Source organism: Herpailurus yagouaroundi, unplaced genomic scaffold (genome assembly GCF_014898765.1).
Source record: "Herpailurus yagouaroundi ecotype Mexico unplaced genomic scaffold, PumYag 219, whole genome shotgun sequence".
Taxonomy (NCBI): domain Eukaryota; kingdom Metazoa; phylum Chordata; class Mammalia; order Carnivora; family Felidae; genus Herpailurus; species Herpailurus yagouaroundi.
In genome coordinates this window covers 735,834-751,105 of record NW_024412450.1, presented here as the reverse complement: position 1 = coordinate 751,105, position 15,272 = coordinate 735,834, and the positions used below count along the sequence as shown (strand labels likewise).

The 15,272-nt window shown below is 46.9% G+C and overlaps 1 non-coding gene across 1 annotated transcript; it reads left to right on the top strand.

The window, feature by feature from the left end:
• Nucleotides 1-15,200: 15,200 nt before the first annotated feature.
• TRNAA-AGC (transfer RNA alanine (anticodon AGC)) lies at nucleotides 15,201-15,272 on the top strand. The gene has a single exon. It is a non-coding gene; the product is annotated as a tRNA-Ala (tRNA).

The following is a 15,272-nucleotide window of genomic DNA, read 5'->3' as shown; positions in this document are numbered from 1 at the left end:
CGGTAGCATTTTATCCCCATCCTTCCCCAGTCCAGTCTCTGCTCTAGAATCGCCAGAGAAAACAGGTTTTTTTAAGCCCATTCTCGTTTTTGCTGTTACCATTCTCTTTAGGTCGAGCTATTTCCCGTCTGCCCATTTATTTTACTGCCATTTCATTAACTACCCACAGTAACTAACATTCCCTGCTTTCTGAAAACTCCCCTGGGGTGCAAAGCCAGAGGGGCCATCTTAAAAGTAAGTTCATCCTATGAAAGCGTCCAGGAGGAGGGAATACAGGTGCGTATGACAGAATGATTTAGCTCCATTCAATGAGGTCCCATCCATTCCACTTACCCCCGGAAAATAATCAGTAAACGCAAAATAGCTTTTAGTATTTATTTTAGGGGAGGGAGGGGGGAGGGTTCCTGGTGTTGAGGTGGGAATTGGGTGTCAGTATTCAAGGGTCCACCCGAGGACCATTAGAATAATTTCTTCATATGCTGTCCCTACCATTTCATTTCTGTCTGGTTCTTTGGCTTTACTTAAGGATTCTGGGCAGGAGGTTCGGGAAGGCAGTAAGGTTAGAAACAGCCCACGGGTGGGAAGAAACCCATAAAAGATTGCCTGACGGCCCTGGAGGCCCGAGTGGCGCTGCCATCTGGCATCTCTCATCAAATGGATTTTTAGGCTTATGTGATTTCCGACGGCACTTAACATTCATTCCTTGATTCAACTCAGTGCTTTGAACTATTGATAATAAATAGCAACAATCTACCGTTTCTGTTCACATTTAAAAATACGGTGAACTGATACCATGTAATCGCCTGCCCTTCTTATAAGGAAATCCAATAGTTTCCTTATTGAGGCTTTGTCGGGTGGCTTTTGTTTGTTACCGTGTAACCGCACTATGAATCAGTGGACGGAGCCAAAGGAGAGGAAGAGACGATTTGCAGCTCTCTCATAAGCACCATACTGGAGGTTTGTAGGAGACACACTGGGACACAGCAGAGGGCCGGATCGATTCTTCTTGAGGAGGTGGGTCAGGCAAAGCTTCGCAAAAGCAGAGACTGGTGATGGGTATTAGAGAACAAGTGCGAGGTTCACAGCGGGAAATGAGGATCATAGAGTTACTGTAGTCGTGACAAACATCGTGTGCACGGCATGAAGCCGTGGCAGAAAACGTTGGAAGACTTGGGTCGTTATGTGAGGCTGGATCACAGGATTCAGTAGGGAAATGTGGGAGATGTAGGACTGTGTGGTTCAGCGAGATTTTGGATTCTATCAGTCAGTGTTCTTGGTTGCAAAAAGCAAAGACTGCATATGGTTCACTTAAGTGGAGAAGAATATCTGCTTGGCCAGGTTTGGATCCATGCCAGCAGGCCTTGAAAGCAAGCATCTGACTCTAAAACTGTCAGATTCCCTGAACATAATAAAGAAGCGCAGACACACACACACACACACACACACACACACACACACACACCCCACATTTCCAATGACCATGTCCCCATGTATGGATGCCTTCCCAAAGGATCCAGTAGGCAATGCAGAGACAATGAAGCCTTATAAACAAGACATGGCCACAATCGGATTTTAATTTTACAAAGTTAATTCTGTAATGTGAAAATGGATTGGGAATGGGGGTGAGAGGAGATGAAAACAATTCAGTCATTATTGCAAAAGTCCTGAGAGCCTGGGGACCTGCACTGAGGAGTGAGCTTCAGGACATCAAAACCTGTGCTGAGACCATTCCTTAGGAACCCAGGAGTGAGAAAGCCAGAAGCTGGTGTGCTCCCAATGACCTGGACAGTGGGCACAGCTGACTGTCTCAAAGATTGAGGTCCAGCAGGGGATCCATCTCTGGGACGGAGCTAAATTCTAAGAGCCTTGCCTGTTTGAATCTTTTAATATCTTAATTAATCATGCCTTCTTACCCATTGTTGTCACTTCCAATGGAATCTTTTCGACTGTGGGGAACCGTTAATTGACTTAGAAACCATTTGACCGCTTAACCCACTGTCTCTCATTCTTGCTATCCCAGTTCACCACTCAAGAACCCCCCAATTCTCTACCCCATCTGGTACCTTCCAGGATAGACATACCCTCTGTCCTTCGAGTTTAATGACTTAAATGTGCAGTCTGTCTCCCCTGAATACTTCGAATCCACTCTTTATAACTCAAGTTTCCATGCTTAACAACCCATCTAGCCAAATCTTGCTTTAACTTAAACTGGCTCACCCTAATGACATTGCTGCTTCAAGCAGATCCAGCACATCCTTCAACTTCAGAATCAGGAGGGGTTGGGACCTTCCTGAGGCCACATTTCCAATTTCTGAACCATTACATTTCTATCTGCGTTAAAACAACAACAACAACACTCTGGCCCTTGGGAGCTATGGTCTATCCATTATCTCACTTTTCTCATCGAGAAGATTCTTCCTAGTTGAATGGATACTGAGACTGGAGCCTCACTTCTTCCACTGGGTCTTGGTGATATCAGCACCCAGGTAGACAGGTCACCAGATCAACAGCTTCTGGCTCCTTCCATCTCTGTTTTCCCAATCACCTTTGCTTCTACTGTCTTTAGCAGCTCACTTCCGTGGCCATCCTCTGCACCTGAGCAGGAATCAAGATTATGCTAAAATATTAAGTCCAGGGGCACACCTGGGTGGTGCAGTCAGCTAAGCACCTGACTCTTGATTTGGGGTCAGGTCATGATCTCAGGGTCCTGAGATCGAGTCTTATGTCGGGCTCTGCATTGAGCATGGAACCCACTTGGGATTCTCTCTCTCTCTCTCTCTCTCTCTCTCTCTCTCTCTCCCTCTCTGTCTCAAAATAAGTAAATAAACATTTTAAAAAAGACCAATAGGACTGTCCCAGCCAGTGTAAAAAATATATACTAAGTCCATGTGGAATATAGTGATTTTTTAAGAACATGACCTCTGGAAACATAATGCTAAGGTTTAGATCCCAGCTGCCCTGCTACTGTGGGATCTGAGGCAGACCATTTAACTTATTTAAGCCTCAGTTCCATCATCTGTAAAATGGGGTGAATAATGATGCCAACTCACAGGGCTGAGTAAATATTAAATAAGATAATATATTTAATGTACTTAGCATGATAACTGACTCATGGGAAAAAAAACTCAGTGAATATTAAATCTCTAGTATGAGGATTAAGTGAGTTAAATCTTGTAAAAGTCCTTGTGATGGTGCCCTGGAGTAATGTGTGTGCTCAAGAGTGTTAACTGCTATTATTAACAGTACTGAGATCTGCGTTAGTCCCTGAGAGCTGCCGTGAGAGTAGTGTCTTCAAACAACACACGTTTACTATTTCATATTTCTAAGGATCAGAAGTCTGAAGTGGGTCCCATGGGGCTAATACCAGGCTGTCATCAGGGCTGTGTTCCTTCTGGAGGCTTCAAGGAAGGGTCAGTTCTCCGGGCTTTTCCACCTCTTAGAGGTGCCGGTGTTCCTTGGCTTGTGGCTTCTCCGTCACTCTTCAAAGAATCTTCCAATCGGTCTCTGAGTCTGATCCTCCTGACTCCCTCTTTCCCTTACAAGGACCCTTCTGGTTACACTGGGTACACATGGGTCATCCAGAATAATCTCTCCATTTCAAGATGCTCAAATCAGTCCATCTTCAAAGTCCCATTTACTGTGTCAAGTAGTATTCACAGGTTTGGGAAGTAGGACATGGATGTCGTATGGGACCATTACGCCAGGCACTGCACTAGCTTACAACCCAGTTCTAATCCACTTCCTGGCAATTTCATCCCATTACTTCCACAACTTCTGTTTTTCTACTGAATTGAAGCTCCCAGTTCCCTAGCTTTTCTTTCTCCCTGTGAATCTTCACTTCCTACAATTTCTTCTTTCCCTATGGTTATAGAAGGAATGTTTGTGACTGCCCGAGATTCACAGGTTGAAACCTGGTCCTCCATGTGATGGTGTTTGGTGGTGGAGCCCTTGAGAGGTGCTTAGGTCTTGAGGGTGGAGTCTTCATGACAGGATTAGTGACCTTGTAGAGGAGGCCTCAGAGCTGTCCCGTCCCTTTCACCCTGTGAAGGCGCAGCAGATCCCGAATCTGCCTGCACCTTGATCTTGGGCTTCCCAGCCTCTAGGACTGTGAGAAATGCATTTCTGTTGCTCATACACCAGCCGATCTGCAGTAGTCTCTGACAGCAGCCTGCACACTCTAAGCCACACTCCCAGCCTAGAGTCTTTGACCCTCCCCTTCAAGCACATTTTGACAATGACCGCAGACTCCTTGGTTTCCGATGAGCACCCTCCCTCAGAAGTCTAACTGTAGATGACTCCAAACACACCTTCTTACTGTTTGCACAAAGATGGCTACGTACAGCTGGAGAACATGCCATCAGGAAAGTTAGTGCCGCTCTGAGAATTGAGTGGGTCGTCAGTGCATGGTCCCCAAGGCCGGACCCAGAGTCTCCCCTGTGTCCCCACCCAGCATGAGGCCTGGGGAGCTCGGCTGCTGTTGCGTCCCCCCGCCCCCTCCCCCACTCAGAACAAAAACAAAGAAGCCAGACCCTCTTCTGCAGGGGTCCGAGAGGCAGTCCATACCTCCGTCCCCTCCTGTGTAAGGATTCAAGCTGGCGTCATCTTCAGAGAGGAGAGAAGGAGCAAAGATCAATGGCATCATTATGAATTTTGTCCCTTTGGGTCCGAATAGGACGTTGGGGACTTCAGTCCAAATTTCTATCTTTGAGGCAGAGAGAGAGGTGACTTCTGTTACCTTTGCCAATGCCACTCTTCCTCTGTCGTTCCCTCGTAAGATTTACAGTAGTTGCTTCAGTTCCTTGAAACATCTAACCCTACTTTCTGTCCCTTCTGCTAATTTTGCCTCCTACTTTAAACATAAAAATTCAGTCAACTGAAGGTTCACGTAACTTCCTTCACTACCTTAAAAAACGTGCGTATCCATCCTTTTTAAATTGCTGTCTGCTAAAATGAAAGAAATATCCCTTGTCTCAGTGCTACTCAAGCCTGACTATCCACACAAAATCACCTGTGAATTTTGTTAAAATGAAAATTCCAGGGGCACCTGGGCAGCTGTTGGTTAAGTGTCCGACTTCAGCGCAGGTCATGATCTCGTGGTTCATGGTTCGTGAGTTTGAGCCCTGCGTTGGGTTCTGTACTGATGGCTCAGAGCCTGGAGCCTGCTTCAGATTCTGTGTCTCCCTCTGTCTCTATTCTTCCCCCCACTCCGGCTCTCTCTCTCTAAAATAAATAAAGATAAAAAAAAAAAAAAAGAAAGAAAATTCCATGGGTCTGGGGCGAGATCTGAGATTCTACATTTATAACCAGCTCCCAGTGATGTCAATGCTGATGAGGAAGCATAAGGCAGCCTGAGGGCCAAGCAAAAGCTAAGAATGCCCTCCCCCCTACCCCAGGTGGGATAATGTGTGATATTCTTCAGGGTCTCCTGGTTGCCCTAGGACAAAGGAAAGGACAGAACACTATGGTTGAACTGACAGAGACAACAGGACCTGAGTCTCCATCAGTTCACAAATATCTTCGTAAATTACAAGAAAAGGGTGATCTCTTGGTAGCTTCATCTCCAGGAACTTCCTACTGTCCTAACGTTGATGCTTTGCTAGAGGGAAAAACAACCTTTGCTTGACAACAGCTCGGCCTCCGGTAATCTGTGAGTCTTCTATTAGCATATGGAAATCCCTTTAAGAAACCTCCTCTTGACTTTTTCTCCCCCAACTCCACAGCATATAAAGAGTCACCTCTCAGCGCTTTCTGCCCGTGGGTCCTGTCCCCGTGTTTTAATAAAATCACCTCTTTGCACCAAAGATATCTTCAAGAATTCTTTCTTGGCTGTCGGCTGCAGACCCCACCATTACCCCCAAACCCTATCAAATGTCACTGGTCTCCATACTACACTTTTAGTGGCAAGAACTGAACCCCCCAGGTCTAGTCCTCCAACTGTTCAAGCCATCGTGTCCTGCGTTTGCAGGGACCCTGTTCTGTCAATCGCTCTTTTTTTTTTCTTACATCTCTTCCTCTCCACTGGCGTCTTCTCATTATTATCTAAAATGGCTCAAGTTTCTCCCCTAGCTGCATGTTCTCTTATGGTCCCCACTCTTCCTCTTCTCTGGACGCCAGCTCTATTTCTTGCATTGCCAGTCTTTGCACCCTGTCTCTAGCCCTCATCTCACTCCCCCTTCTCAGCCCTCAAATATGGCCTTGACCCCTGGAACTCCAGTGAATTGGTTACCAGAGTCACCAATGAGGCCTTTGTCTCTAAATCTAATGGACATATTTTGGCGAAGGTTGGACCTAGATGATCTTTCTTCCTACACTACACATCCTTCCTAAGCATTCTTGTGTACTAGATGGCTCTAACGCCCTCAATAAGCTGACACTTCTCAAAATATATCTTTAGTCTAGCACATCTCCACTTAGCTGCCCCATGGGTGCCGTGCCCTGTTTTGCCCACACGTATCTAGTCAATCACCCAGGACTCCCAGTGCTACTCTCCATTACCTCTCAAAACCATATGCTACCTCCCTGCTCATTCACTCTAGTATGCATCTCCAGCCATTCTTCAAACTCCTAAACACCCACAGACCAACTTCCCTTCCCTCCTTGCACTGGGCTTTGTTAGCAAGGTCCTTAATTGAGGTTAAAACTAACCATGCCAATGCCTGGGAAGCCAAAATTTTCCAAAGGAAAACACCTAACCATGCTCATGGGAGTCATTTTAAGTTCACAGAAACAAATATTAAGTGGGTAGACACTGCTGCCTGGTGATCCCAATATTGTCCCCTAGTCATTTGCTTTCCCTGTCTTAATAATTGCTATTTTTCGTTGTGGCACAACAAGAAATATCTTCCGTTTTCGTCCCAGGTTCCTGGCATAGAGCTTCTAAAACCCTTGTACTCTCCCAAATGATAGGAATGTCTTTTGTTACCCATAAGGAGCCCCTTTTAAGCACACATGAATTTATGCTAATGTGGTAGGTTAGAAAGGCGCCCCTCCATGGCCTTGGATTGGCTGGTCCCAGAGCAACTGAGTGGTTACAGTGTTGCAATGTTCAGCCTCAACCACTGGCCTCTGGGAAGACAAGGTCTGAAGACTAACCACTATAAAAACTATTGAACAAGATTTGATGACTGTCTGTCTTGGTGAAGCATCCACATGCTGGGGGGGGGTGCACCCACTTCCATGGGGACAGATGCTCCCATGCTCAGGGCCCTTCCAGGCCTTGCCCTATGTGTCTTTTCATCTGGCTGTTCACCTGCATCTTTTATTATATCTTTTATAAGGACTTGGTCAAGTAGATAACCTGACATCAAGTACTAACCTGGTAAGTAGAGTTCTGTGAGCTACTTCAGCAAGTTAATTGAATCTGAGGAGGCAATTGTGTGAACCTCCAGTTTATATCCAGTCAGTCAGAAATGCAGGTAACACCCTGGACTTGTGATTGGCATCTGAATTGGGGCCATCTTTTTTTTTTTTTTATGTTTATTTATTTATTTTGAGAGGGAGAGTGTGTGTGTGTGCAAGTGGGGGAGGGGTGGGAAGAGAGACAGGGAGAATCCCAAACTGTCAGCACAGAGCCTGATGAGGGGCTCAATCCCACAAACCTGTGAGATCATGACCTGAGCCGAAACCAAGAGTCGGACGCTCAACCAACTGAGCCACCCAGGGGCTGTCTGGTGGGACTGAGCCCTTAACCTATGGAATCTGATACTGTCTCCAGGTACATAGGGTTAGATCTGAATTAAATTTGTAGGACACCCAGTCAGTGTCCGCTGATAATTGGAGAATTGCTTGGTGCTGTTGGGGGTGGGGAGGGGAACACATCAGACTCACTGTTACCTGACACTGGGTTTATCTAGGGGGGAGGGGGGCATCAGCCAAAAGACACAACCAAGCCAAAGAGTAGGAGAAGGAAGGGTTTTATTTGCAAGAAATAAAGGAGGACACCAGGGATATTTCTCAAAGCAGTGTCTCCTCAAAAATAAAACTGGGGGGCGCCTGGGTGGCGCAGTCGGTTAAGCGTCCGACTTCAACCAGGTCACGATCTCACGGTCCGTGAGTTCGAGCCCCGCGTCGGGCTCTGGGCTGACGGCTCAGAGCCTGGAGCCTGTTTCCGATTCTGTGCCTCCCTCTCTCTCTGCCCCTCCCCCGTTCATGCTCTGTCTCTCTCTGTCCCAAAAATAAATAAACGTTGAAAAAAAAATTTTTTTTAAAATAAAAAAATAAAAAAAATAAAACTGGGAAGTTTTAGCCTAAGAGTGCATCCATATTCACGAAGGGGCTTTCACAATGGGGACTTCCGCATGGAACTGGGGCAGAAGTCATGTTAAGGTGACAGACCAACTTCTTTATTTACCCCATTTTCCAGCCCCTGACAACCACTTTTCTGCCCTGTTTTTTATGAGTTTGACTTTCGCCCACCCTGATTCCACATAGAAGTGACACCTTGCCATATTTATCTCCTCTGTCTGGCTTATTTCATGTAACATAATGCCCTGAAGGTCCACCAATGTTGTCACAAATGGTAGAATTTTCTTTCTCGTGGCTGGATAATACTGCACTGAATATATATGCCACATCTTCTTTACCCATTCATTTGTTGGTGGACACTTAGGTTGTTTCCATATATTACTATTGCAATTAATGATGCAGTGAACATGGGTGAATAGATATCTCTTCGATATCTATCTTAATTTCTTTTGAATATTAAAAGGTGATTCTAGGGGCGCCTGGGTGGCGCAGTCGGTTAAGCGTCCGACTTCAGCCAGGTCACGATCTCGCGCTCCGTGAGTTCGAGCCCCGCGTCGGGCTCTGGGCTGATGGCTCAGAGCCTGGAGCCTGTTTCCGATTCTGTGTCTCCCTCTCTCTCTGCCCCTCCCCCGTTCATGCTCTGTCTCTCTCTGTCCCAAAAAAATAAATAAACGTTAAAAAAAATTTTAAATAAAAGGTGATTCTAATAACCAAATTCCAGTGTGTGTGTGCAGGGAATTTCCCCACACCAATAAGCAATGCTCTGTGTGTCAGCTGAGTGTCCTAGCGTTCAGCTGTATTCTGACGCTATCTACCTGGAGATAGAATTGGATCCCATAGGTTAAGGGCTCCGTCCGACAGAACTGCCTCTCCTCTCCCCTCCTCTGCTTCAGACACCAGTCACAAGTCCAGGACACCACCTGTACTTCTCACTGACTGACTATAAACCAGAGGTTTCCATGACCCTCCCTCCTTGGGTTTGATTAACTTCCCAGAACAGATCACACTGCTCAGAGAAACAGTTTACTTACTGGATTAAAAGGGTATAACTCAGAACAGCCAGATGGAAGAACTGCTTAGGGGAAGGGCATGGAGTTTCTCTGCCCTCCAAGTGTGCCACTCAGCCCCAGTCTGTACGTGATCACCAACCCAGAAGCTTTGCTCCAAATCCTGTTCTTTAGGGTTTCGGTGCAGAGAAATCTCCGTGCTTAGGCACGACTACGCAGGCATGATCGATAAAATCGTTGCCCATTGGTAGTTGATTTGACCTTCAGCCCATCTCCCCTTCCAGAAAGTTAGAGAGGTGGGGCTAGAAGTTCCAACCTTTGTTGCCGCCGGGCTGGTTCTCCTGGCACCCAGCCCCCAATGGCAGAAGCCGTCGCTATTAACATAACAAAACACATCTTTGCCGCTCTAATGACCTAGGAAATTCTGTGGGTTTTAGGAGCTGTGTGCGAGCAACAGGATGAAAACCAAATACAAATTTTCTCTTATTATAAAGCACAATATCACAGACATACACACGCGGAAGTAGAGTTGCTGGATCATATAGTAGCTCTGTTTCTAATTTTTGAGGAGCTCTATATTTTTAGTGGTGGCTGCTCAAATTCCCACCAGCAGTGTAGACGGGTCCACTTTTCTCCACATCCTTGCCTACAGCCCTGACTTTTTGCCAGTAGCCATTGGAACAGGTGTGAGGTGATATCTCATTGTGGTATTTATTTGCATTTCTCTGATGATGAGTGCCCTTGAACACTTTTTCATGTAACTGTTGGCCATTTGTAGGTCTTCTTTGGAAAAGTGTCTATTCAGTTCCTCTGCTCATTTTTAAATTGGATTGTTCGATTTTGCTATTGAGTTGTATGAGTTCTTTATATATTTTGGATAGTAAACCCTTATCGGATAACTAACCAGATATATGATTTGCAAATATTTTTGCTTATTTTATAGGTTATCTTTTCATTTGTTAATGATTCTCTCTGTTGTGCAGAAGCTTTTTAGTTTGATGTCGTCCTGCATCTGTATTTTTGTTTTTATGTCTCTGCTTTTGCTGTCAAATCCAAAAAATCATTGTTGAGACCAGTGTCCAGGAGCTTACCCTGTGTGTTTTCTTCTAGGAGTTTTAATGGTTTAGGTCTTTTACTTAAGTGTGTAACCCACTTTGAGTTAATTTTTGTGTATAGAGTACGATGGGGGTCCAGGTTCATTTTGCATGTGTCTGTCCAGTTTTCCCAGCACCGTTGATTGAAGAGACTATCCTTTCCCTATTGTATATTCTTGGGTCCTTTGTCATAATTCATTGGCCATATACACAAGGGCTTATTTCTGAGCTATTTTGTTCCATTGATCTATGTGTCTGTCTTCACGACAGTATCATACTGTTGGTTCCTACAGCCTGTGGTACGGTTTAAAGCCAGGAAGTGTGAAACTTCCAGCTCTGTTCTTTCTGGGATTGTTTGGCTCTTCCATTTCTTTTGTGATTCCATACAAATTTCAGGATTTTTTTTTCTTTTACTATAAAAAATGTCATTGGGATTTTGATAGGGATTACATTGAACCTGTAAATTGCTTTGGGTAGTATGGGTACCTTTTAACAACATTAATTCTTCTAATCCATGTACATGGATATATATCTCTCCATTTTCTTAATGTCTTCTTCAATTGCTTTCATCAATGTCTTATAGTTTTTAGTATATAGATCTTTTCTTCCTTGGTTATGTTTATTCCTAGGTATTTTATTCTTTTCAATACAGCTATAAATAGGATTGTTTTCTTTCTTTTTTCATGTAAAATTTTTTTAAAGTTTTTATTTAAATTCCAGTTAGTTAATATACAGTGTAATATTAGTTTCAGGAGTACAATTTAGTGATTCAACACTTCCACACATCACCCAGTGCTCATCACAAGTGCCCTCCTTAATCCCCATCACCTAGTTCACCCTTCCCCCCACCTTCCCTCTGCTGACCACCAGTGTGTTCTCTGTAGTTAAGAGTCTGTTTCTTGGGTTGCCTCTCTCTCTTTTTTCCCTTTGCTCATTTGTTTCTTACATTCCATATATGAGTGAAATCATATGGCATTTGTCTTTCTTTGACTTATTTCACTTAGCATAATACTCTCTAGCTCCATCTATGTTGTTGTAAATGACAAGATTTCATCCTTTTTTATGGCTGAGTAATATTCTATTGTTTATATATACCACATCTTCTTTAAAATGGGATTGTTGGGGCGCCCGGGTGGCTCAGTTGGTTGAGCGTCCAACTTCGGCTCAGGTCATGATCTCATGGTTTGTGAGTTCGAGCCCCGTGGGGCTCTCTCGAGCCCGCGTGGGGTGGGGCTCTGTGCTGACAGCTCAGAGCCCGGAGCCTGCTTCGGATTCTGTCTCCTCTCTCTGCCCCTCCCCACTTGTGCTCTGTCTCTCAAAAATAAATAATGTAAAAAAAAATTTTAATGGGATTGTTAATTTCTCTCAGATCATTATTAGAAACACGACTGATTCTTGTACACTGATTTTATATGCTGCAAGTTTACTGACTTGTTTATTAGTTTTCCTAGATTTTGGTGGCGTCTTTAGGGTTTTCTATACATAGTGTCATGTCACCTGCAAATAGTGAGTGTTTTACTTCTTCTTTTCCAATTTGTATGCCTTTTATTTCTCTTTTATTTTTTATGTTTATTTATTTATTTAGAGAGAGCGCATGAGCGAGCACAGGTGGGGGAGGGGCAGAGAAAATCCCAGCAGGCTCTGCACTGTCAGCCCGAGCCTGGCAGCCTGGCGTGGGGCTAAGTCTCACAACTGTGAGATCATGACCCCGGCAGAAATCAACAGTCAGACATTCAGCCGACTGACTCACCCAGGGCCCCTGATGCCTTTTATTTCTTCTTCTTGCCTGACTGCAGGAGATAGGACTTCCAGTACCATGTTGGATAAAAGTCCAGAGTGTGTTTACTCCCTGTACTTACCATCTGTCTTTCCAAACTCGGGGGCAGTAGTTGCTGATTTTTTCAGCCTGTTTTGCTTTTTACTGGTTAGTAGGATGGAGTGGTAACTTCCAAAGTCCTTACCTATGGAATCAGAAACTGGAAGTCTATTGGCTGGGGTTTTTATTTATGTTTTTGCCTCTGTGTTTGTTAGTGAAATTGTCCTGTGATTTTTCTTTCTTAAGTTTTCTCCATTGAGTTTTGGTGGCAATATTATACTTCTCTCCTAGAATAACTTATAAAGCTTTTCTGTTTGCTGGAATATTTTGTATAACAGAGGTTATCATTTCCTTTCAGATTTCATATCCCGTGCCAATAAAATAATATCAGACTAGAAAATATATTTTATGGAAATGTTGCTCAAACTCTCGATTCAGCTTTTTAAATGGCTGTATGTTGAATCAGATTTTCTGTAACTTCTTGGGTTGGTTTTGATAACTGGTACATTTTTATACATTTTCCATTTCTCTGTTGGAATTGAGGGGAATGAAAGCGAATTTCATGATTTCTCCCATTTGAAATCTCCTAAGTGGCCACTGAAATATTCTGTTGGTTTATTTATGCAAGCATCCATCTGTCTATCCATTCACTCATTCACTCTTTAAAAAAAAAATGACTCAGATATTACTTGGGCCAGGTACTGTAGGATTAGGGATAGCAGTGTCTTGGCCAACCTTCAGGAAGGCACACAATGATGCCTACCTCCAGGTTACACAGTAGATAACTAATAGTCACCGCAGGCCTTAAACACATTTTCTCTTTAGTAAATAATAATTGCTCACAAAAAAAAATATTTTTTATCCTTTCCTTTAAGATAACCGACTATTATCAGGAACCACACTCCCGGAAAATCGAGTTGCAAGGTTAAACGAAGACCCGTGATTGCCCTCTCGTGTTCCTCTTTTTATCCTGAGAAAACTGGTCTTTTTGCGGACTGGCTAGTGTGTGTGTCCACCAGAGGGTCCGGTTCCTTCCTTGAAAACCATCACTGGCCCTGGGGAAGGGAAGGGCCATTGAACTCGAGACGACTCAGTTTTGCGCAGACTGTGTGGGCCCACCACCCCCAGTGCGGGAACACACGCTAGGCTCCCCCTCAGCGGGGAGGAAGGGTGTGGAGTGTGGGGCGCGGGCCGGGGGCTCCCTCCCCCAGCCGGGAGGAAGGGCGCGGGGCGCGGGCCAGGGGTCTAGCTGCGCGCAGCCGGCCCCTCCGAGCCGCTCACACGTCCGCGCCTCTGCGCGCGGCAGCCTCAGCTCTGCGTTCCTTTCTCCCCGCATCCCCTCCGTCCTTCCAGATTTGCTCTTGGGTCACCGGGTGCGCGCACTCGGGCGCCAAGCCTCGGCTCGCAACCCTTGGGGAGAAAGGGGCCCCGATGGCCGAGAACCACGTCTGTGTAGCAAATAAAGCCCCACGGAAGCCCTCCACGGTATCGCCTCTCTCACCTCCTTCCAGGCCCTTTGTTTCAAAGACGCAGAACTCCCAGTCTCCGAATTTGGGTTGCAGTCTTTGGATAAAATGGGGGCCACGAGCCGTGGGCAGCACTCTACATCTCCGCCCTTTGGCTCCCCAAGTCGAGGGGAGAGGAAGCAGATCGTTCTTGTGACAGAGTTCCCTCCACCGGCCCCAGTTTTCCAAGGAAAGGTGGGGGGCTGTTTCTGGATCCCGGGAATAGGGTACAGGGCGATTGCTGGAGCCCGGGGACGGGGTGAAGGGCTATTTCTGGATCCCGGGAACGGGGTGCGGGGCGATTTCTGGATCCTGGGATGGGGTGCAAGGCTGTTTCTGGATCCGGGGAATGGGGTGCAGGGAGGTTCCTGGAGCCCGGGGACGGGGTGCAGGGAGGTTTCTGAAGCCCGGGAATGGGGTGCAAGGCTGTGTCTGGATCCCGAGAACAGGGTGCAGGGAAGTTCCTGGAGCCCGGGGACCGGATGCAGGGCGGTTTCTGGAGCCCGGGACAGGGTGCAGAGCGATTTCTGGATCCCGGGAATGGGGAGCAGGGCGATTTCTAGATCCCGGGATGGGGTGCAGGGCGATCTGGAGCCCAGGACGGGGTGCAGGGAGGTTTCTGGAGCCCGGGGACGAGGTGCAGGACGGTTTCTGGAGCCCGGAACGGGGTGCAGAGCAATTTCTGGATCCCGGGATGCGGTGCAGGGCGTTTTTGGAGCCGGGGGATGGGGTGCAGGGAGGTTTCTGAAGCCTGGGACAGGATGCAGAGCGCTTTCTGAAGCCCAGGAATGGGGTGCAGGGCGGTTCCTGGACCCTGGGGACGGGGTGCAGGGAGGTTTCTGAAGCCTGAGAAAGGGGTGCAGGGCTGTTTCTGCATCCCGGGAATGGGGTGCGGGGAAGTTCCTGGAGCCCGGGGACGGGGTGCGAGGAGGTTTCTGGAGCCCCGGAATGGGGTGCAGGCCTGGGGACGAGGTGCAGGGCGGTCCTGGAGCCTGGGGATGGGGTGCAGGGCTGTTTTGGATCATGGGATGGGGTGCAGGGCGGTTTCTGGATCCCCGGACGCGGTGCAGGGCGGTTTCTGGAGCCCGGGGATGGGATGCAGTGAGGTTTCTGAAGCCCGGGACGGGGCGCAGAGCAGTTTCTGAAGCCCGGGAATGAGGTGCAGGGCTGTTTCTGGAGCCCGGGGGCGGGGTGCAGAAGTGGGGGGAGAATTGGGGGCAGTGTGGAGGGTCCCGTTGGCAAAGCGGTTTTTCCTTCCCTGAAGCACCTGTCCTTTGGCCCACGTGCCTCCAGAGGGAAGAGCGAGGCACTGACGGGGGGAAGCTGTGGGAGCGTGTTTCTTACAGGTTCCCCATACGCGTGTCCCCGCGGTTACTGCGGGGACGGCTTGCAGGTCAGGGTTCCTGGGCAGTGGGTTTCCGTAGACAGAGATGGAAACCCGAGTTCCCCGAACCACACACGCATGTAGAGTGTGAAGGGGGTAAATTTGTATCGTTCTGTGAAGACAGTTTGGAAAAGCTGGCTCTTTCGCGGTGGGGATGTAGCTCAGTGGTAGAGCGCATGCTTAGCATGCATGAGGTCCCGGGTTCGATCCCCAGCATCTCCA